This window comes from Sinocyclocheilus grahami, unplaced genomic scaffold (assembly GCF_001515645.1).
Source record: "Sinocyclocheilus grahami isolate Dianchi unplaced genomic scaffold, SAMN03320097.WGS_v1.1 scaffold592.1, whole genome shotgun sequence".
Lineage (NCBI taxonomy): Eukaryota > Metazoa > Chordata > Actinopteri > Cypriniformes > Cyprinidae > Sinocyclocheilus > Sinocyclocheilus grahami.
Window position 1 is genome coordinate 235,416 of NW_015505771.1, and position 16,420 is coordinate 251,835.

Here is a 16,420-nt window from a genome sequence, read left to right on the forward strand (position 1 = left end):
ATGCCCCCCAAACGGAATAAAAGTGTTACTCCATCTGGGGCAACTCCAACCGGGGCAGCTGCTGCTAATAAAAACTGGGAAACAGCTCTTACTGCTGCTGTATTTGAAGAGGTAATCCTAAAAACCATCCTCAAGAAACTGTTCTTCTAAATTATCTATTCAAATCAGGCATTATTTACTCACCTTCATGTTGTTCTATTTTGACAATGTTTGACAGAATGTCAGTCTCAGTCACCATTCACTTTCATTGTATGGAAAAATATGCAATGAAAGTGAATGGTGACTAGGCCTGTCAGTCCCTCTTTTTGTGTCATGGATGAAATAAAGTCATACAGGTTTGGAACCATCTGAGCGTGAATAAATGATCTGATTATCATTTTTTTGAACTTGAACTTTGAAAAAATGTAAACTTTTATTGCTCTTAAACCATGCAGAATGTACCTTGTACATTGTTGTCTCCTCTGAATCATACATGACTCTAGAATGACTGGAGGGCCAGTCTGTCTATGGTGCAGGCAGAGAGAGCAGAGGACGAACAGCTCATCAACGCCCTCCTGCAGGCGGTCCAGCAGCCCCTGCACAAGCTCTTCAGCATGCTGTCCTGGGAGGACACTATGGAAAAGGTTTCTGTTCAGTGATGATTCACATCAAATCATTAGAGAGTATTATTAATGAGTGGCATGGGTGAGATAGAAAGGAATGACATTTAATTATGTTTCATTAAATAAGTATTAGAATCTGTTGTTGTATATAAACCAATCTTCTGTGACACACATCAATGAACTGGGAAACCCAAAGACCAGAAAGACCAAAGATGTTCCCATGTTTTGTGAGGTGGGAATTGTTATTCACCATAAAGCAAAGAAATGTTAGTTTGTTGTTACAGTCACAAAAATATATTGATCATGTATAGTTTTAGGCTCCAGACAACCCGCAATGGATATATAGTTATTTTTTTTGTTTTTTTGGAGCAGATTTTAAGAAAAAAATAAATAAAATCATCCAGTTTGAAAGTAAAAAACTAAATTATGTTAAATGTGACCCTGGACCACAAAACCAGTCATAAGGGTGTGTAATTGAGATTTATACATAATCTGAAAGCTGAATAAATAAGCTTTGTTAGGATAGGACAATATTTGGCCGAGATACAACAATTTGAAAATCTGGAATCTGAGGGTGCAAAAAAATCTAAATATTGAGAAAATCGTCTTTAAAGTTGTCCAAATGAAGTTCTTAGCAATGCATATTACTAATCAAAAATGAAGTTTTAATATATTTACAGTAGGAAATTTACAAAATATCTTTATGGAACATGATCTTTACTTAATATCCTAATGATTTTTGGCATAAAAAAAAAATCAATCATTATGACCCATACAGTGCATTTTTGGCTATTGCTACAAATATACCCCAACGACTTAAGACTGGTTTTGTGGTTCAGGGTCACAAATTATGTTTTTTTTTTTATGGTTTATAAATTGATAAAGTCAGGGCTTTAAATGTTATATGCATTACAAAAAAATTAATATCTTCCTTAGTATTTTGTTACAAATGTAATGTTTTTTTTTATGGTTTATAAATTGATAAAGTCAGGGCTTTAAATGTTATATGCATTACAAAAAAATTAATATCTTCCTTAGTATTTTGTTACAAATGTAAAACAAAGTCTTGAAAAACTGAACAAAATTAGGTTTAGGCTTAAAATAAGAACAAATATCTGTTTTCAGTTCTAATTAAGTTTCTTTTTTGAGCCCATTGGTAGATATTTGTTCTTGTTTTAATCATAAATCAACTCCATTTTGATTAAATTTCACAGTATATGAGATTTACACTGGAAAACAAGACAAAAATACTGAGGAAGAGCATCACTTTTTTGCAGTGTGATCAGAAGGAACATTAAAAGTTATTTCCATATTTTAGTATTTGGAAGCAGAGTTTTTTTTGTTTTGTTTTGTAAAATGAATTAAAAAGTAATGGAGATTCGTTGGAAGTTAATTTTTTTTATTAATATCTTCCTTAGTATTTTGTTACAAATGTAAAACAAAGTCTTGAAAAACTGAACAAAATTAGGTTTAAGCTTAAAATAAGAACAAATATCTGTCAGTGGAGTATGAAAACTTATTTTCAGTTCTAATTAAGTTTCTTTTTTGAGCCCATTGGTAGATATTTGTTCTTGTTTTAATCATAAATCAACTCCATTTTGATTAAATTTCACAGTATATGAGATTTACACTGGAAAACAAGACAAAAATACTGAGGAAGAGCATCACTTTTTTGCAGTGTGATCAGAAGGAACATTAAAAGTTATTTCCATATTTTAGTATTTGGAAGCAGAGTTTTTTTTGTTTTGTTTTGTAAAATGAATTAAAAAGTAATGGAGATTCGTTGGAAGTTAATTTTTTTTTTTTACTTGGTCTTAAAAAAAAGTCTTACATTTACAATCATAAAACCTACAGAAACTCTGAATGTAGTGAGTGCAGAAAAAAACTGTTAATTTCAGAAGTGTCTTGAGGCAGGATGTACATGTTGGTTTTTTGGTGATGATATTTATTGTGGTTTATGTTTTAGGTTCTACAAACCCCAAGGAAGAAAGGAGTGTCAGAAGAAGACCCTGGTACAAGATATGATACACTGTTTCTGAGCTTTGGTTTTACTGTACATCACCTTTACATTTATATATACGATATATAAAAACATACAGAGAAATGTATTATTAAAGTTACACAGTCTCTCGCTGACTTTCATGAAAAAAAGCAATCAACAACGACATTAAAGTTTTAAATGAATTCATGTCTTGCCATTAAAAATAAGAGCATAATTTAAAAAATTAAAATAAACAAAGAACTGTAAGATTTAAGTTACACAATCTCCCATTGACGTTCATGCAAAATGTAATCAACAACAATAAAATTAATTAAACTTTTTATATTTATTAAAGTCTTAAACTGAACCTATGGGTTTCCTCAGCAGAGCCAGAGTCTCCTGTTCTTAGCTCAGAGGTTGATATGAGATACTACAGTGACTTACTGGACAGGATCACATCTGTACCTCTTATATTGCATTGCATTCTGGAACAGGTAGGGCACTTTGTAGGATTCAGTATAACCTTCAATTTGGAAATATAAAAGTCTGTTAAACATAAATATTTTTTTATTAACATTTGCACAGGTTTTATGATCAAATGGGTACACATGCATTACTGAATGAGGCACACCTGCTGCAAGTTCTTTATTTCTTTGAAGATTTAGCTGCTAAATTTGACTTCCTGTGTGTTTTCTAGGTGGTGGCTTCAGAACAGGAAGGATCTGTTGATTCAGAGGAGCGCTTTGATAAAACAGATCAAGATCTAATCAGTTATATGCTCTCATCTGTCCTGAGTCTAGAAGGTAAAATGTCTGGATCACACCAATGCTACAACAGCAAAAAAGAATGGCAGTCAGTGGGTTTCTGAATCAAAATCTAACTATAGCTTTGCTATAATCTGTGCTTGTTTAATGGCAGGAACTGATGGAGGATCTTGGGATGCAGAACAGTCTAAATACTGATCAAAAACACCTGCTCCAGCTCAATCACCACGATGAGCGAGCGAGGAGACTCCATCAGCTTCCTGTGAGCATGTGAACATACATTCACGAGGCTCATAATAAAAAAGGATGTTGGATTTAAACACAGAATGTCTCCCATAAATGCTTGAAAGCACACACAAATGTTTTATTCTGTGCATTTTAACCCTATAAAACCTTCTATATCATATTTAAGGCCTCTAAATTATCAACATGATTTAAACTTTGCTGGAGAAACCTGTTGTACACAAGTGTTATACACTTCTGTATATGTTACAGGTACTAGATGGTTTTGATGTCATCAAAACTGAAGCAGACATTATGAAACAAAGCCATGTGTGGACCCACCTGATGTCCAGACACACTGAAAGTGCCATTGATAGACTGACTAGATCACAGGAGCTACTGCACTTCTGCACTGATGGTGAGGAGGAACTACAATGAATTACTTTAATAATAATTTATGGTCCAGTTCTTCCTAAAGTAAATTCTTAATGTGTATCTTTAGAGTCAATAAGCTGGTCTGAGCTACAGAGGCTTCTCCAGCTGTTTGTGTTTGAGAGCATGCCACTGACTATAGTGGATGAGAACAGCTGTATTAAAGGATCTCAATCAGATCCTCCAAACCCTACACCACGGGACAACCCTGTTGAATTCACTAAACACCTGTACTGGAGCAACAGCAGGATACCAGGTGTGACTAGAGCACAAGAGCAGCCATTACAATTTACTTTAAGTGATACAAATACACTTAAAATCTGAACAAATTTTTTTAAAGCGGTGTTGAAGTCTTGTTGTTGTACACTTAAGTTGTTTTAATTTTGAAGGATCAGCAGAAAGCAATGCTGGGACTGACGAACAAACGGTATGATTGAAGTTTTGGGAAAAACAATTTTAAGCTGAAATTTGAATGTTACATAATTAAACATTTTCACTATATTGACATTATCATGAACAAGTGATTGGTTTTTAATATACTAATACATTTAATCAAAGCAGGGTAATGAAGTGACTATAACAGATCTCCAGAAGACACTGATTCGTCAGCTGGGACACTGGAACTTTGTAGAGAAGCACAGTGCTTCTGTTTTCCCGCAGGTACCCACCTTCAAAACTCATATTGTATCTGAATGTTTAATATTTTTGCAATATTATTTTGAAAAGCTATTAGAAATTGCAATAAAAATGACAAATGAGTAATGTCTTGGCATATTCAGGTCATCCAGTCTGCGTCTGAGACTTATAGATGTGTGGGGACATTTCACTGTAGCAGAGACAATGCAATATATGTTGTCTGCCACAATCCCATGAGCCCTCAGAGGAGTTGCAAAGAATACTGGGATGCATCACTTCACACAGATGTGGGCTTCAGGTATTTTATCTAATTTTCAAAGCTTTACATGGTCCAGTCATCCAAAGCCTATTTATTTCTGCAATTAATTATCATTTTAGAATTTTTCAGCTACCAAGATTTAATTTTTTAAAATTTAAATGTAATATAATTTAATATAATATAATATAATATTCTCGTAGAAACTACTTGGAATATGTGGCACACTCAATCAGTGAATGGCATGGAGCAGGAGAAGAAAGAGGTGGAAAGAAATCCTATTCAAAGCCCTTCAGAGACCGACAGGAAGAGAGGCAACATATTCATAAATTATGTCAAATATATATACGGTATATAATATATATACGGTTATATATATATGTCTCTGAGCAAGATATATCATGTATATATGTCTCTGAGCAAGATATATCATGTAGATAACATATCTATACATCAACTATATTAGATATTTGAAAATATGTTGCAATGGATTTAATGATGTGCATGTTTAAAATTTAGCTTATTTGCTTTAGACTGTCCAGTGAAGTCCCCCGTCTCAGACACATTAGAACCGTACATAAGAGATGAGTCTCTCAAAGTGAGCTGTTAACCATATCATATAAATATTTACTGTATACTATACACATTTTCAGATTTCATGATCCTTACACTGGGCCTTTTTCCTCATGTATTTACTGTAGGCATGGAAGATCGAGCAGGATAGATTAAAGGAGGAGGAGCAATCCAAAAAGACTAAGAAAGAAAAAGGAGGAAAAGCAACACCAAAAGTAGGAGAGAGAATCGACTCAGTAAAGGAAAACAAGAAGACTCCACTGTCTTCAAGAAAGAGTAGAGAGAACATGTCCAAAACACCCAGCTCGGCCACACTGCCTAGAGACAAGACCAGAGACGTTCCAGAGACGCCTCAAGAACGAGCAAATGAGAGAAGAACAAATGTCTGATTTCCACATAAAATGCTTATAGGCTATAGTCTAGATTTGGTGGTGCTAAATTTGAACTTAAATAGCTAAAAGATTGTATATTTCACACAGGTTTTCACAGGCTACAGTTTAACTGGAGAACTGGTGCGGGTCACTGGCAAAGTTCAGTCTCTCTATCCCTGTGACGGAGGACACAAGAACCAGCAAATGAGAGAAGAACAAATGTCTGATTTCCACATAAAATGCTTATAGGCTATAGTCTAGATTTGGTGGTGCTAAATTTGAACTTAAATAGCTAAAAGATTGTATATTTCACACAGGTTTTCACAGGCTACAGTTTAACTGGAGAACTGGTACGGGTCACTGGCAAAGTTCAGTCTCTCTATCCCTGTGACGGAGGACAAATTGATGTGGAGAGTTTTCACTTCACACAAGGTTTGGGAATCCAAACAGGCAAAAATGTACCTGCACAAATACACATACATTTTTTTTATATTAGAGCATTAGAGCATGTATTTAACTTTTTGTTATATAACAGCTTTTATGCCTTATATAAACTGGTATAACCTTTTATATTTGGATTCCATCATTAGGGTTGACACAAGTGAAAGTATGAAGAAGGATGGCCATCACTTCTACACACACATTTCAGATAGAAAAAAAGAGGACAAACAAAAGGATATTGATATGTTCAGTAGACGAGGTGAGTTGCAAAAATGTTAATCGCTTGTATAAAATGTATTTAAAAAATGTTCACAATTTTATTATTTTTAAAAAATCACTTATTTTTCTTTTAATATCTACTTTTAAATGTTGTTTTGCCCAATCCGGCTGCTTATGGAGTCAAACCAGATTGTGAGATCGAGAAATTTGGCTCTTTTCATGCTGTACTGGCCAATGGCATTCAGCTGTCCTGCAGTCAGAGCACACCTAATAAAACAAGAGATCAGACTCTCCAACCCACGGTGCCCAGTGCCATCTGTATAGACCAGCAACTACAGGAACAGGTAATTGGACAAAGAATAATAATGAAAAAATATTGGTTGGTTAGGTTTTACATTAGTTACTGTATATGTTGTTTAGATTAGCATTCAATTAATCATAACTAAATAGCCATTATCTCCCTCACAAATGTGTGTTTCTGAGGTACATTGTGAGCCCGGAGACGATTCCTCTCTTCCACCGTTCCTCAATCTGTATGTATCTCTTCCCAATGGACTCATCCTGCACTTTGATTTTGAGGACTCGGCAGGTGAGATGCTTTAAATGATTGTGTACATAAAATTCATGCACCATAAGGTTTATTCTTGGCATTGCATTCATTTCTACTCTGTATTCATCATTTCAAAAGCATCAGTAAAAACACACTGACTTGTCATGACTTTTACTGGGCTTGACGTACTGTATAACCAGCCTTTAATAATGAAGAATAGGCCTAGCCTGTTTTGTATTCATAGTTTCTCTCTGTTTGAAGACACCGAGAGCATTTGTAAAGTCTTATCTGTGTTTTTTAGATGAGGAATCTTATGTCCGATCTCTGCTGATACGACAGAGATTTTATAATTCAGGGTCTAGATCAGATCTGACCCCAGACTTCAGCATACACACTGAGGTCTCCAGGGTCATCACCGGCAGAGGGACTGTCATCAAATACAAGAAAGATGGTTCTACTGAGGTATTCACTTACATACATATGGTTGTACAAAAATGCACTTTTTCTGCACATAATACAGATACATAAAGCACACTCCAAATAAAATAATGACCTCATGGAGGAAGTATACAGTATATGTGTGTGTTTCAGGTCCTATTTGCAGATGGTACAGTCAGTACGAGTCCAGACTCTGGACCAGTGTGTGTGCTGGTTCCACACATACTCTTAAAGGAGGAAGAGCCTATTGAAGAGATGACAGTGGACAAAGACACTAAAGACAAGAAAGGTAGTGAATACCACATCAGCGCAAACAAATCCCTTACTGAAAACGTGTTAGGATACTGATTTATTTATTCACTCACACCATGTACACTGAAAAAACTATGTAACATTATAAATGTCTTTCCTGTCATTTTTAAAATCAATTTAATGCATCTTTGCTGAATTTATTTCTTTAAAAAATCTTACTGCACTCAGACTTTTAATAAGTATATGAATCTGAATAAGTATATGAATGAGAGAGGCTGTAATGTCCATTTAAAGTATATTCAACATCTTTTGTTGTTCACAGGCAAGGCTGATTCTAAGGTAAATATAGAGGCTGAGCAACAAAAGTCCAAGGAAAATGAAAAACCAAAATACTATCTCGAGGTAAATGGAGGTTCTTGGACCACCACAATGCCCTCTGGCTTCAGAGTCGCCTCTGTGGCCGGGAAGGAAGTTGAAGTGCAGCCGATACTGGCCTATCATGCTACAGACCCCTTCAGTGGGACAGTAAGTGCCTCGTCATTCAAAACCAACATCTCCTTTTGTGTCAATATATGACTGTTGTAATACATGGTCACAAGAGAGGACAAAGTGCTGTCTGTGCTGAAGAAAGATGGCACACTGTGTTAGTGGATCACGCTGATGGAACCTTCTACCAGCAGGGAGAGCTACAACAACATCTGAGCTCAGGTGCAAGACTGTTTGTAACATAATAAACAGTTCCTACAGTGTTGACAGTAAGTGATTAAATCTGATTTCAGGAAAGAAACTGGTTAGGGTGGAAAAAGCTGAATTTGCAATGGTGATAATGGACTATGAGGGAAGAACGTGCGATGTTATCTGTGGGGATGGCACTTCCATCAGTGCAACTGCTCATGGATTATATAAAGTAAGAGGGTGGATGGAAGAATATGTGAGAGATATATGAGTCAACAACATCATATGTAAATGCTCTCTCCTCTCTGTCACTTTATTGTAGATTTATCCTCATGGTGGAGGTGTCCTCCATATTGATAAGAATGGTGGGGCAGTGTACACATCTTACCAGTCTCAACAGAGATCAGAGAAGGAGCCACTAGGCCAATATGTGATGAACCACAGAGAAGATGTCCTATGTCATGTGATGGACCCCGAGGGGAACCACTTTCAAGTACTTTCCATGAAATGTCTATTGTGAATAAATATGTATTTTTCTAGTTATGGTCAGCTCTAAAATATTTGAGTGTAACTGTTTTTGTAAGGACAAAATTTAATTTAATTTAATTGGGGTTTTTAATATTTGAGAGGGCATAAACAACAATTCAAGTATTATTGTAATGGTTTTAGTTTTAGTTAACAATAACAACACTGAAGTGACAACAAACTCTTGTATCCAAGTCATCCTGAATAAAAACCCAGAACATATTGTGGGCAGGTTAATGCAGATGGTCAGATCACTGTCACGGCTAATGGATCAGAAAATAATGAGCCAGAGCCAGAAACAGAACTTCAACAGAACACTGGCTTTAAAACACACCCACCAAGGTAAGTCCCTCAAGAAAACACAACCAAAGTCACTTAAAGACAAGTAGATTTTCTAAGAGATTATTAACTGGAAAGACTAGAAAGACTATTAACTTGAACAGACTAGACATGAAACTAGCACAGCTATGTAGAAAATCAGGAACAATTATACAGTTTGAGGTCATTATAGAAAAATATCGACTGCAGAATTGAATATTACATGAAGCCATGTAATATATTTAGTTATTTTGATCTGCTAATGTTGACTTTTTTTATTTAATGTAATGCTAATATTGCCTCTCACACACCTGTTGTGCAGTCATTGTCTTTTCTCTCTGTGTCTATATTCAGTACTGTACAAATATATTTAAAGCAGTAAGATTTGTTCTGGAAAGAATGAATACTTTTATTAAGCAAGGATGAAATAAATGGGTCAGAAGTGACAGTAAAGACATTTATAATGTTACAAAATATTATATTTCAAATAGATTCAGTTCTGTTGAACTTTCTACTCATTAAAGAATCCAGAAATGTATTTGATCAGTTTTTATATAAATATTAAGCAGTACAACTGTTTTCAACATTTCCACATAATAAGAACTGTTTCTTGAGCGATAAATCAGCATATTAGAATGATTTCTGAAGGATCATGTGACACTGAAGTCTGGAGTAATGATGCTTAATATATATACAGTATATATATATATTTCATATTAATATAATAACATAACATAACATTCATAATCATATTTCATAATATTGTTTTACTGTATTTTTGATCAAATAAATGCAGTTTTGATGAGTGTAAGGGACTTACATTGTTTAAAAGTTTGGGGTCAGTAAGATTCTTTAGTGTATTTACTTGAAAAATTGACATTGCATTTTGTTTGCATTACAAGTGACATGTTTAAAACTGAATATTGTGTTGTGTCTTTGAGGTTGTTTGTGGTACATGAGGACTGTTCAGCCTCAGAGCTGCTGAGAGCTCAAGATGTTGAAGATCTCCAACAGAAGGCTTACTGTGACTCTTCTACCGCCGTTCTCACTGACCCACTACCAGACTCACAACGTCAGGACACTTTCCATTCATTCTGTGCATTGTTACTGGCCTCTGTCTTTATTTTCAACACCATTCCTTTTGAAATTATATTTAATGCAAGTATAAATGCAGCAAGTACAATATCTCAAGTATTCAAGTTCTCTTGATTGACTTCTCTTCAGAATCATTGAGCATCACTCTGCTAAGGCCCTGCCCAGACATCAACTCTCATTGGCTCTCATCCAAGCAAGGTGATGACATCATTCCCACACACCTTAAATCCAGGAAATGGGAGTCATTCCCTGCATCTGAGGTAATTCATAATCTATAGGTGATCCATTTTAGGTGTAAACTTCCTTTTAGTATTAGCTTTGGACCTGCTGTGGCACAAATAACTTGCTTTATAATGTTAAAAATAAATCCACATTAAAGTGCCCCTATTATGCCATTTTTAAGGTTGCTAATATTGTTTTATGAGTCTCCTAAAACAGGTTTACATGCATGCAAGATCAAAAAACACGTTCGTTTTCTCAAAAATTAGATTTAATTTGACCTCATTTCTAAATTATTCGTAAACGACTCGTGCGAAGCAGTTCAAAGAATCAGTCTCTCTAAACCCCTCCTTTTCGTGAGCCCTCACTGCTGTGATTGGTCAGATGGCGCAGTCACTTTGTGATTGGTCCAGAGCCGTAGAAATTGGCTCTGGATTGGTCTACCGCGTGCAGCGCGTGTCGGAAACGAAACGCCCATTGCCATGACGGAATGACAGCCCTGGAGACTTGTCAATACATAGAAAAGATGGTATCGATTGTACCTTACCAATTCGAGTCGGAGTCTGTTGATGAAACGGTTGAAGTGGCTGATCGACAAGAGACTGATTCGCAAGCACGACTGGAGCAGGACGTTTTTCAGTGGTAAGTGTCAAGTGTTAACAAGTTTGTGGTAATTATAAGATGTGCTAAAACAAATTTACTCTCACAGCGTAGGATTCAGCATCTTCATGACATGATGTTAAACCACACGGAAATGTTACTGTTTGTGGGCGGGCAAGCTGGCGACGTAGAACGTGGGCAGACATTATGCAAATGTGTTACTCCGTGACGTAGAGCCGTAACAGAATAAGATTCGAATTCCTGACGACTCGTTTAGACGATTGCGATTTTGATAGACAATAACTTTATTTATCATGCACTGTCGGCTTCACAACTTTGCAGATAGTTTATGTTCACATACAGCTACATGACACACTGCATGAAAGGTAATATTCGAAAAGGCATAATAGGGGCACTTTAAATATCCAGTCTTTTTTTTTCACAAACATGTTTGGAAATGTCTGTCTGTTTTAACATGCAGTTTAGTGTGGATTACCTATAATGCCTTGATGGTTTGTTTCCATCTCTGGTGCTTAGAAGAGGACTCCAGGCCCCCCTTTTGGGACCACCCTTGGTTGTAGTCTTGAGTTAAAGGAGAAACCGCCAAAGTCAAGTTCCATCCGCGTCCAACCGGTTTTGGAGTGCCCTGGCCTGCTGCTGGTGCGTCAGATGACCCAGCATGCACCTGTCAACGAAGCATTGCGCAGGAAACTGCAAGACAAAGTCAAGGTGCTCTAATTCCTGTAACACATAATAATTAACATGCGATACGATTTTAGGTTAAGTATATTATAAATATATGATAGTTATATTCTTTATAACTAAAAAGTATTAAAATACATATTTATGTAAATAAATCAATAAATATTTTAGCAATATCATTTTGGACAATTGTTTTTTGCATATTTTTTAATATATTAAAAACATACTTGAAAATATATATTTTTGCTCTATGGGTTTAATAAAACAGGCGTATTTGGAGCAGCTGCTACAGAGAGAGAATCAATGGGAGAAGATGCAGTTGAAGGACCCGCGTACAGCAGAGGAGAAAGTTCATCAGAATGATCTACTGCAGCTTGTACTGGTCAGACAAGATCTACTGTCATATTCTTTAGACAGTTTAACAAATGATTCATCATTCAGATGTCTAGAGGTGATATTTATATATTGAATAAGCTGGCTTGGCTTTAAATACATTTAAACTTTACGTTTGTTTTAGTCACTGCCTGATGCTGTAGATCCTCCAGTTGCAATGGAGGGCCTCTGTCAGGTGAGAAAATTGAAATGAGAAATATTAATAAAATATTTCTAAATATGTAATTATAATAATGAAATAATATTTAAATAAGTTAATGTTTTCTAAGAGTAATACATCAAAATGTAATAAAGGAAACTAGAATTGTTATTTAACCCATTATAGTTATTATGCATAATTTATAGTTATTTAATCCTCTGATGCACAGATTATTTAATTACCAAAGGGGGAAATAATTATGTTCAAAACTAATAACCATCAAAATACAATAATCTCCATTTTTGTTTAAATTATGATTTTTGAGAGTGTGCACTTCAATATTAGATAGACTCTCAGAAAAAAAGGTACAAAGCTGTCACTGGAGCGGTACTCTAAAAAGGTACTAACATGTACGAAAATGTACCATTTAAGGGTAAATAAGGTACAAAGACCTTTTGTACCTTAGGGTATTGCCCCATTGACAGCTTTGTACCTGTTTTTCTGAGAGTGTAGTAAATAGCAATACAAAAAAAGAATTAAATATGAATTTTAGTGACGGCCCTGTAACTAATACATGTTTAGCTCTGTTAAACTCTGTCATTCACAGTGAAGCTCTTACTGTTTGTCTGTTTTTGTTCCTGTCCCAGCTGATGTGGCGTCTCTCTATACTGAAGCAGTGCGAGCAGCTCAACATCCCCACAAGCTCCAGGAAAAAACAGAAGAGAAAGTTACCAAGAGGTACTGTTCATTATTTTACGTCTTGTCTACAATATGTAAAATGTAGACCAGAATAAGTTATTACATGTAACATGCTTATAACACATAATAGTGGGTACATTTTCTCAGCCAGTGGACTGGTATTTATAGATAAAAAACAGACCACAAATTGTTACAGAATGTGTGAAAGTGCATGGTGACTAATTGCTCTTACACGGTTTGCTTTCAACTTCTGCTTTTACAGTGTCAATAAAAAGAAGCAAAAGTCACTGTGGGAAAACAGATTAACCAGCACAGGTAAACAGTTATTCTGATTGAACGGTTTCGTTTTCAGCAAGTCAAAGAGGGCGATACATAGATGTTTTGCTTATCCAACCTTCCGGCAAGAACTCCAGGAGCAGAGAAGACACAGAAATGCACTCAGACACCATATCGTTACTCCATACTTTCACCCTGAGCTGAAGGAAATGTCACTCTTTACAAATGAGGCTAGTACAACCATCTGAATATTTCTCTAAGGGCTTAATAGCAATCAGTTTTTCTTTTTTTGTTCTTTATTTAGAGCAGGGATTCCCAAACATTTTTGTCAGTCAACCCCTTTGAAAAAAAATTATTATATATATATATATATATATACAGTGGGGGAAAAAAGTATTTAGTCAGCCACCAATTGTGCAAGTTCTCCCACTTAAAAAGATGAGAGAGGCCTGTAATTTTCATCATAGGTATACCTCAACTATGAGAGACAAAATGAGAAGAAAAAAAATCCAGAAAATCACATTGTAGGATTTTTAAAGAATTTATTTGCAAATTATGGTGGAAAATAAGTATTTGGTCAATAACAAAATTTAATCTCAATACTTTGTTATATACCCTTTGGTGGCAATGACAGAGGTCAAACGTTTTCTGTAAGTCTTCACAAGGTTGTCACACACTGTTGCTGGTATTTTGGCCCATTCCTCCATGCAGATCTCATATAGAGCAGTATAGCAAAAATTTCATTTTTGTTGGTTAATGATCACATGACATGCAGGAAAACAAATAACATTTTCAGATTTTTAAAGAAGTGTTTTATTTTTAATATTTTTAGTTAAAAAAAAATTGTATTTAAAATTTGTATTATTTAATTATTAGCTGTTCATCAACTCACAAACCCCCTGATATAGAGCATGTATATAAATGAAAACGGTCATATTGACATCTGTAACATTAAGATACCAGGCGGACACGTTATATCACCATTCTTGCTTTCTGTTAGGATCTAAACCTGAGCTCACTAAACGTGGATCTTCCACCCTTCCCCAGAATGCAGCGCTTCTCCACGGACTCCTCATTAGGCCGAAGTAGTTCCTGTGAGGTTTAAAGAATAACAATAATATTTAAGTAATATTTTTAATGGAAAGATTTCAGAATTGAGCTTTGGGTACCTTCAGCTAATTCTACAAATGAAGAGTTCAGATGAAAAAGCCTCTAAGTGCCATTTTAAATTTTCTTCTAAAATGAGCGTTTTTATCAGGCTCCTATGTGCAAGTTCAGTAATTTCACTTCAATCGCAATGAATAGGTTCTTTTCATTGCCGTTAAAGTGAAATAACTGAACATAAACATAGGTCCCTGAGAAAAAGAGCTAATTTTAGAAGAAAATTTCAGACGGCACTTAGAGGCTTTTGCATCTGAACTCTTCAAATACAGATGCATTTAAAAACTTGTGAAAGGTTTGCCGAGGCATCTGTCCTTATTCAACATTTTCTGGAAATGTTTCACTCCAAAAAATTGTGACGAGAACTGCGTAAGCCGTCAAAATGCCATTTTTTTGCATCAATTTTTGATAAGTAGTCTATAGGTCTTGTTAAAGGCAGGGTATGTGATTTTTCAAAAACACTTAGAAAACTGATTCGGGCCAACTAGCAAAACAAACTTGTGGCCAATCAGCAGTAAGGGGCGTGTCTACTCATGATGTGGAGGAGAGTGCTTTCAGTGCATTAGCTGAGCCGAGCGACAGAAAGATAAAGATATACTCTGCCTTTAAATCGCATACCAATTTTGAATCCACTCAATAAAAAATATAGACAAATATTTCCTCCCAAAAATATGCAACTGCAATTGCTTAATGACAAATGCAACATAAAACTTGTGCGCTCACCAATAGCTATACTTAGGCATTCACAGTATTTTATTACAATAATGGAGGCAGGTCTGCCAAGATTAGAATAATTACGGCATCTAAGTACCCTAGGGAGAATTAATAATGAAAGTGAAAACCTTCACTTTTAAATATTCTTGGGAAAGAAAGTGGACGGAAATGCTTAGTAAGCTACACGAGGTAACGAACGATTCAGGAGATGTCACATGAAAACTGCACTTGCTGTTCTTTGTGAACCAGTTTGTGTGCTTACAAAGATATGCTTATTTTAAAATTGCAATTAGAACCACAAACTGTTTAAATCACTTTTCAATGATGGCTATATTTTTGATCCTTTCAGTGAACAAACTTTGTGTGGTACAACTTCATTTATTTCCGCAGATACACCTGTAAGAGAAAGGCCTGAAAAGCACCAGAGGTTGAAATAAGGAAACCCACTCACTGCTGTATGACAGTTCGCTTCGGTTCTTGTTTTATGAACACTTCCTCTAAATGAAAGCAGAAGCGACAAAGTGATTCAAGACTCGTACACCAAAGCAAACACACACACAAGGCAGTTGTACAGTGACTGAGAGAGGACAAAGACAGTGAAAATAATCACATGTAGTGAGAGGTTGACTAGTTCCAGGTGGGTGAGGAGAAAGTAAATAGAAGAAACTGGTTCAGCAGGTAAACCGGCATGAAACGACGGTTGTGGACTGCTAACGTGCTGAAGTGATGTGGTAAATATTTAATCAAACCGAAGATTTCCAACCATCTCAAGCTACAAATCGGAGACACGAGAGAGAGTTTGCACTGTGGTAAGTCACTTTGAACGTTGTGTTTCTGTCCTACAAGCCACGAGTGTGATGTCCTTTAATGTCCATAATGCTCGCTTTCATTCAGTAGAAACACCTGTTAGCTGTCAGTACACAGCATGAAAACTACTGTAAGTTAGCAAGTTGTGTGTATAATGGATAAACAGGAAATATTATGCAATGTTTGTAAGAACAGGCGCACAGCAAAACTTTTGAAATGCCAACAATTGTAGAAGCAGGAAATGTTTACATTTACATGAACACTTTCATGATAACATATGAATGGGCATTTTTCTATAAGAATAAATATTTCAAGACAGTGTTTTATATATATATATATATATATATATATATATATATA

General features: G+C 35.5%; 1 protein-coding gene and 1 pseudogene across 1 annotated transcript in view; both read left to right on the forward strand.

Annotated features, from left to right (window-relative positions):
- On the forward strand, positions 1-14,467 carry LOC107557182 (sperm-associated antigen 17-like; annotated as a pseudogene).
- A 1,349-nt stretch (positions 14,468-15,816) lies between these two features.
- The window catches only part of dennd2da (DENN/MADD domain containing 2Da), a 19,873-nt gene continuing 19,269 nt past the window's right edge, over positions 15,817-16,420 (forward strand). Inside the window, exon 1 of the mRNA XM_016240521.1 lies at positions 15,817-16,062. The gene's annotated coding sequence lies outside the window, so the exon portion shown is untranslated. The remainder of the gene's footprint in view (positions 16,063-16,420) is intronic.